Source organism: Nansenia antarctica, assembly GCF_963989245.1.
Source record: "Nansenia antarctica genome assembly, chromosome: 1".
NCBI classification, from domain to species: Eukaryota; Metazoa; Chordata; class Actinopteri; order Argentiniformes; family Microstomatidae; genus Nansenia; species Nansenia antarctica.
In genome coordinates, this window is record NC_137674.1 from 12,508,767 (window position 1) to 12,517,240 (window position 8,474).

Below are 8,474 nucleotides of genomic sequence, written 5' to 3' on the forward strand. Positions count from 1 at the left end.
CTCTAAGATGGAGCCCAGGTATGTAATATCCTCTTTTCTTGTGATATTAATGTTACCCACTTTTATTTTGAAATTTACAGCCTTTCTGAGTTTAGATGGGGATCCGTATAGGATGGTTTCAGTTTTACCTAGGTGTATTGATAGTTTATTGTCAGCTAGCCAGATGCAGATTCTACTCAGTTCAGTGCTTAGCGCTTTTTCCACCTGCAATATGTCCCTGTCAGAGACCAGCAGAGCCGAGTCATCCGCGAACAGGAACAAATTGCAATCACATGCTGATGACATGTCATTCACATATATTAGGAACAGTAAAGGTCCCAATATGCTTCCTTGTGGAACGCCGCAGGTCACTGGGAGGGGGGGGGACAGTGTTCCGTTCACACTAACCACCTGTTCCCTCCCCTCTAAGTAGGATTGCATCCAGCTCACCGATGTTCTATCGAACCCAATTGCTTTCAGTTTATCTAACAATATGTGGTGATCTACTGTGTCGAAGGCCTTCTGGAGGTCCAGCATGACCATGCCGCAGTACTTGCCCGAGTCCACCTCATGGTTGATGTGGTCGTTCAAATAGAGAAGGCATGTGTCAGTGGAATGGGATGTTCTGAATCCTGATTGAAATTCATACATCAGATTTTTTTCGGTAAGGTACCTATCAACCTGTTCATAAACTATTTTTCCATAAGTTTCGAGATGGAATTAAGAATAGAAACAGGTCGGTAGTTGCCTGGGTCTAATTTGCTTCCTTTTTTATACAGTGGGGTTACCCTTGCTATTTTAAAGTCAAGGGGGACGTGTCCCTGTTTGATGGAGAGGTTTATTATGTGGGTGATGATTGGGGTAATGGAGGCAGCTGAGTCTTTTAGAAATCTGGCTGGAATATTGTCATGGCCCGTGGCCTTTTCTGAGTGTAGAGCGCCCAGTTTTTTCAACACCTCATCGTTTGACACCATGGAGAGTTTAAAATCATCTTTGCGTACACCCAGTTTATTGTAGAACGCACGGATGTGCTCTACACCATAACGCCCTGAGTGGGGTGGTAGATTGTTAACTAATTTAGTGGCTATGGTTGTAAAGAAAGTGTTTAAGCACTTAGCCACATCCAGCTTGTCTGTAAAGAGAGAATCTCCAGATTTTATGCTGATGTTTGTAGACCTGGTTTTGAGTTTTTGACTGCAACCTAGTTGGCTATTAAGTAGCTTCCAAAGGTCACATGGTTTGTTTAAGTTTTCTTCGATTTTGTTATCGAGGTATTTTTTCTTAGCAGATTTGGTCATGGTAATTACCTGATTGCATAGTTTGTTGCATTGTTTTTTAATTTTCTCAAAGTGGGTTTTGTGATCTTCGTTTAAGTGTTTCACTAATTTTGATTTGCATTTTTGAACTTCAGAGCATTTTAGGTCTCTGACTTTCATAGCATTTAGAATGTCCGAATTCATCCATGGTTCCGATCTGGCTTTAACCCTGGTGGTTCTCATGGGGGCTATACTGTCAATAATATTTAGGAATTTGGTTTTGAAACCTAGCCATGCCTCCTCAACCTGTGTGCTTTTTAGTTCATCTAACCAGTCTTGATTCTCCAGTTTATGGTTTAAGGCCTCACTAGAATAGGATTTAAGGGATCTAGTGGTTACAGTTTTATGACCGCCAGCCTTGGGTTTATGTTTTTTACGAGTGCAAAAGATCATGTAATGATCACTTAGCCCACATACAATAACCCCACTCTTGGAGATGTTGGACTCATCCGATGTTAGAATGAGATCTATGGTGGTTTGAGTAGAAATACACACCCTAGTGGGTTTGGTAATTTGTTGGCGGAGACCGTGTAATTCAGAAAACCTAGTGAAGGATTTGAAGACGGATGCTTCATTTCTGAGCATGTCCGTGTTCCAATCCCCAATAAGAATCTTTTCCACGGATTGCAGGGGGTACGTGGAAAGATTTGGAATTATAATTTATTTCCCTTTCCAAAAAAATAATTAAATATAGTCGTTTCATAAACCTGTTGTTAAAATGGTACGCTGCAACTTAAGTTCCTCCCCGACAGGTGATGACTGTAACACAAGTGGTAGTCACGTCACATTTAAATCACGTTCATGATCATTTACGTGCGCACGTCAGCTAGGCCTGTCAGTATACTGCAAAGATGGACAGATGGCTAAAACGACCAGCTACAGTAACGGTCAGATCAGAGGCAGATCAGACGGTCAGATCAGAGGCAGATCAGACGGTCAGATCAGAGAAAAAAAGGACCCCGCTATTATTTGGAAACATATGTTTTGTGGGGATTTACATGTACATCGGCTGATCCACCACAGCCACAGTGCTTTTTCTGCGGCGAAGTCCTGGCTAATAATTCAATGAAGCCAGCCCATTTACAGCGACACCAGAGCACCAAACACCTAGCAACTGTTGGTAAAACTGACGACTTTTTCAAGCGAAAACTGTCAGAGTTCAAGTCAAGTCAGGCTACACTGAAAAAAGCGGCAAGTGTGTCAAGCAAAGCACTGGAGGCGTCCTATGCTGTTTCATTACTAGTGGCTAAGTCAAAAACCCCACATTCAATCGCCGAAGATCTGATTTTGCCTGCGCTATGATTTTGGCTAAAACTATGCTGGACAAGAAAGCAGCTGACGCGCTCAAGTTGGTACCATTATCAAACAATACCGTCTCCCGTCGGATTGATGATATGTCCATAAATATTGTCGGACAAGTGGTGGATAAAATGAAGCAAGCAGGTCAGTTCGCTTTTCAATTAGATGAAATGACCGACGTTAGTGGGGAGGCTCAGCTGCTGGCTTTTGTGCGTTATAAAGAAGAGTCGGACATAAATGAGCATATCTTGTTTTGCAAGATGCTGCCAGGAAAGACAACTGGCGAGGAAATATTTCTGATTATTGACAGCTTCTTCAAAGACAACGATCTGGAGTGGAAATCCTGCAGTCACATCTGTACCGATGGAGCGGCAGCAATGACGGTTAAGGTGCGTGGGCTGCTTGGGCGTGTGATGAAGGTGAACCCCGAAATTAAGTGGATGCACTGTATTATTCACCGGGAGGCACTCGCCAGCAAAAGGATGAGCCCCGAGTTAAGTGCAGTTATGGATGACGCAGTTAAGGTGATTAACTTCATTCAGTCCCGGCCAATGAACCACAGACTGTTTCAAACTCTTTGTCATGGCAGCGGGTCAGAGCATGAGCAGCTACTGCTTCACACAGACGTTTGCTGGCTGTCTCGTGGCAAAACGCTGCTGCGGCTCTATGAATTGCGCATCGAGGTGTTTGCTTTCCTGACAGAAAACGACCACCCTCTTGCAGCCCTGTTTGAGGATGCAGTGTGGGTTGCGCAGCTGGCATATCTTGCTGATGTCTTCACTAAGCTGAATGAGCTCAACCTTTCACTTCAGGGCAAGTACTCACACATCCTTAACATGTATGACAAAGTGAATGGATTCATAAAGAAGGTTAAATTAAGCTCGCTCCCAAGGCGGTTCCCAAGGCGACCACCCCCACCGCCGGCGCCAAACGGACCACCACCACCGCCCCTCCCAGCCGCACCCCCACAGGGCCCACGGTGACGGTGACAGTAGCCCCTCACAGGAGCCCCCGAAGTTGAGCCAGGTGTGGCTGTGGCCATGTCAACACGGAGCCACGACCCTGCAGCCAAGCTCGCCACCACCACCCCCATCGCCGGTGCCAAGCAGACCACCACCACCGCCCCTCCCAGCCGCACCCCCACAGGGCCCAAGGTGACGGTGACAGTAGCCCCTCAGGAGCCCCTCACAGGAGCCCCCGAAGTTGAGCCAGGTGTGGCTGTGGCCATGTCAACACGGAGCCACGACCCTGCAGCCAAGCTCGCCACCACCACCCCCATCGCCGGCGCCAAGCAGACCACCACCACCGCCCCTCCCAGCCGCACCCCCACAGGGCCCAAGACTCCACTCCCCTGATGCTTTTGGGTTTAATTTCCCTGCAATAAAACCCTGTTATTAAAGTTCCCGAGCGCCGGCATGGGCGTGACCGCACCGAGGCACTATCCAGAACCGGAACTACGTGAAGCCAAGCTCGCTCCCAAGGCGGTTCCCAAGGCGACCACCCCCACCGCCGGCGCCAAACGGACCACCACCACCGCCCCTCCCAGCCGCACCCCCACAGGGCCCAAGGTGACGGTGACAGTAGCCCCTCAGGAGCCCCTCACAGGAGCCCCCGAAGTTGAGCCAGGTGTGGCTGTGGCCATGTCAACACGGAGCCACGACCCTGCAGCCAAGCTCGCCACCACCACCCCCATCGCCGGCGCCAAGCAGACCACCACCACCGCCCCTCCCAGCCGCACCCCCACAGGGCCCAAGACTCCACTCCCCTGATGCTTTTGGGTTTAATTTCCCTGCAATAAAACCCTGTTATTAAAGTCCGATTGGCTTCAAATGGAAGCCAAAAATGAAAAACAATGTGATCCATTGGACACTCAATAGACTCTTGCCAAAGCCATCTCTTTCCCTGCGGTAGGTGTCTTGGTGTTAATTGGATACTGTTGTTCGTGTTGGGATTGATATAGGAAATCAGCAGCAACAGGATTAGTTCTCTCTGTAGCCTGGAGCACATCGCCAAGATCAAGAGCACAGAGAGCATGAAGCCCAGAGACCTGCACAGGCTGGGGGACAAGTACGACTCCATCTTCATCAGCAACGAGAGCTACCGGAGCGCCCGGCTGGCTGCCGGGGCCTGCTTCAACACAGCGCAGGCCATCCTCACAGGACAGGTACTGTAGAGCAGTGGTTCCCAACCGGCGGTACGCGGACCCCTAGGGGTACGTGAGGGGATTGCAGGGGGTACGTGGAAAGATTTGGAATTATAATTTATTTCCCTTTCCAAAAAAATAATTAAATATAGTCGTTTCATAAACCTGTTGTTAAAATGGTACGCTGCAACTTAAGTTCCTCCCCGACAGGTGATGACTAACACAAGTGGTAGTCACGTCACATTTAAATCACGTTCATGATCATTTACGTGCGCACGTCAGCTAGGCCTGTCAGTATACCGCAAAGATGGACAGATGGCTAAAACGACCAGCTACAGTAACGGGCAGATCAGAGGCAGATCAGACGGTCAGATCAGAGGCAGATCAGACGGTCAGATCAGAGAAAAAAAGAAAAAAAGGACCCCGCTATTATTTGGAAACATATGTTTTGTGGGGATTTACATGTACATCGGCTGATCCACCACAGCCACAGTGCTTTTTCTGCGGCGAAGTCCTGGCTAATAATTCAATGAAGCCAGCCCATTTACAGCGACACCAGAGCACCAAACACCTAGCAACTGTTGGTAAAACTGACGACTTTTTCAAGCGAAAACTGTCAGAGTTCAAGTCAAGTCAGGCTACACTGAAAAAAGCGGCAAGTGTGTCAAGCAAAGCACTGGAGGCGTCCTATGCTGTTTCATTACTAGTGGCTAAGTCAAAAACCCCACATTCAATCGCCGAAGATCTGATTTTGCCTGCCGCTATGATTTTGGCTAAAACTATGCTGGACAAGAAAGCAGCTGACGCGCTCAAGTTGGTACCATTATCAAACAATACCGTCTCCCGTCGGATTGATGATATGTCCATAAATATTGTCGGACAAGTGGTGGATAAAATGAAGCAAGCAGGTCAGTTCGCTTTGCAATTAGATGAAATGACCGACGTTAGTGGGGAGGCTCAGCTGCTGGCTTTTGTGCATTATAAAGAAGAGTCGGACATAAATGAGCATATCTTGTTTTGCAAGATGCTGCCAGGAAAGACAACTGGCGAGGAAATATTTCTGATTATTGACAGCTTCTTCAAAGACAACGATCTGGAGTGGAAATCCTGCAGTCACATCTGTACCGATGGAGCGGCAGCAATGACGGTTAAGGTGCGTGGGCTGCTTGGGCGTGTGATGAAGGTGAACCCCGAAATTAAGTGGATGCACTGTATTATTCACCGGGAGGCACTCGCCAGCAAAAGGATGAGCCCGAGTTAAGTGCAGTTATGGATGACGCAGTTAAGGTGATTAACTTCATTCAGTCCCGGCCAATGAACCACAGACTGTTTCAAACTCTTTGTCATGGCAGCGGGTCAGAGCATGAGCAGCTACTGCTTCACACAGACGTTCGCTGGCTGTCTCGTGGCAAAACGCTGCTGCGGCTCTATGAATTGCGCATCGAGGTGTTTGCTTTCCTGACAGAAAACGACCACCCTCTTGCAGCCCTGTTTGAGGATGCAGTGTGGGTTGCGCAGCTGGCATATCTTGTTGATGTCTTCACTAAGCTGAATGAGCTCAACCTTTCACTTCAGGGCAAGTACTCACACATCCTTAACATGTATGACAAAGTGAATGGATTCATAAAGAAGGTTAAATTAAGCTCGCTCCCAAGGCGGTTCCCAAGGCGACCACCCCCACCGCCGGCGCCAAACGGACCACCACCACCGCCCCTCCCAGCCGCACCCCCACAGGGCCCAAGGTGACGGTGACAGTAGCCCCTCACAGGAGCCCCCGAAGTTGAGCCAGGTGTGGCTGTGGCCATGTCAACACGGAGCCACGACCCTGCAGCCAAGCTCGCCACCACCACCCCCATCGCCGGTGCCAAGCAGACCACCACCACCGCCCCTCCCAGCCGCACCCCCACAGGGCCCAAGACTCCACTCCCCTGATGCTTTTGGGTTTAATTTCCCTGCAATAAAACCCTGTTATTAAAGTTCCCGAGCGCCGGCATGGGCGTGACCGCACCGAGGCACTATCCAGAACCGGAACTACGTGAAGCCAAGCTCGCTCCCAAGGCGGTTCCCAAGGCGACCACCCCCACCGCCGGCGCCAAACGGACCACCACCACCGCCCCTCCCAGCCGCACCCCCACAGGGCCCAAGGTGACGGTGACAGTAGCCCCTCAGGAGCCCCTCACAGGAGCCCCCGAAGTTGAGCCAGGTGTGGCTGTGGCCATGTCAACACGGAGCCACGACCCTGCAGCCAAGCTCGCCACCACCACCCCCATCGCCGGTGCCAAGCAGACCACCACCACGGCCCCTCCCAGCCGCACCCCCACAGGGCCCAAGGTGACGGTGACAGTAGCCCCTCACAGGAGCCCCCGAAGTTGAGCCAGGTGTGGCTGTAGCCATGTCAACACGGAGCCACGACCCTGCAGCCAAGCTCGCCACCACCACCCCCATCGCCGGCGCCAAGCAGACCACCACCACCGCCCCTCCCAGCCGCACCCCCACAGGGCCCAAGACTCCACTCCCCTGATGCTTTTGGGTTTAATTTCCCTGCAATAAAACCCTGTTATTAAAGTTCCCGAGCGCCGGCATGGGCGTGACCGCACCGAGGCACTATCCAGAACCGGAACTACGTGAAGCCAAGCTCGCTCCCAAGGCGGTTCCCAAGGCGACCACCCCCACCGCCGGTGCCAAACGGACCACCACCACCGCCCCTCCCAGCCGCACCCCCACAGCAGGGGTGCAAACTGGTGATGGCCCAAAAAGGTGACACATTTTTTTTTGCGGCTAACCTCAGGGGAGGGGATAGCGCTAGCACTAATGGTGTAAAATAGATATGATGATGCATGTCTAAGTAGCGGCAGCCCTGACCTTAATACCTGCAGAATTACTTTGAAAACAGTTTACCGTGACTGTGTTCTCGTAGGCCAAACACCCATCTCTGCAATTCAAGTTACATAACAGATATGCCTCAAACAAACATTGTTTGCATAACAATTTGTGCAGGATTATTATGCTAAAGTTGAGAAAAACGAACTTTCACATTAACTAGCCTAAATGGAAAGTCAACAAGGCTCCAGTAGAATTCTCTTTTCAAGACCCTAATCTTTCTCAAAGACAATTTGAATCTAACACACAAGGTATGACCTGGCAGGGGTATACCTGCCTGCATCTGCAAGGGTTTATTTGCAGTAGTAATGGGGACTGAGGTTATGATGATGTACAATAAAGCTGAATCATAAAAGTTGATGCAACCAGGGTAAAATTATAAATTACTACCGTTGAGCATACTGTATATTTCACATGTCTCTTGATATAGCTTATTTTATTCAGGGGTGCAAACTGGTGATGGCCCAAAAAGGTGACACATTTTTTTGTTGTTGCAGCTAACCTAAGAGGGGGGATAGCTCTAGCACTAATGGTGTTAAATAGATACCGCTAGCACTAACGGTGGTCTAACAATGATGCGTGTGTAAGTAGCAGCAGCCCTGACCTTAACACCTGCAGAATTACTTCGAAAACAGTTTACTGTGACTGTGTTCTCTATGCTGTCTGGAATTGTACCTAGCTCCCTGAAGCTAAAAGTTATTTCAACAGCAGCAGAGTTTAGCAGCCAGGGAGATTAGTTAGCTCGCGCATCATGTGACTTGGATAAGACTTAGACCCCCCCCCTCCCAACCCCAAATATGTTTTTTGCAGATCTATACAATTCACATGGATGACATTTTAGATAAAAACGGCTAATT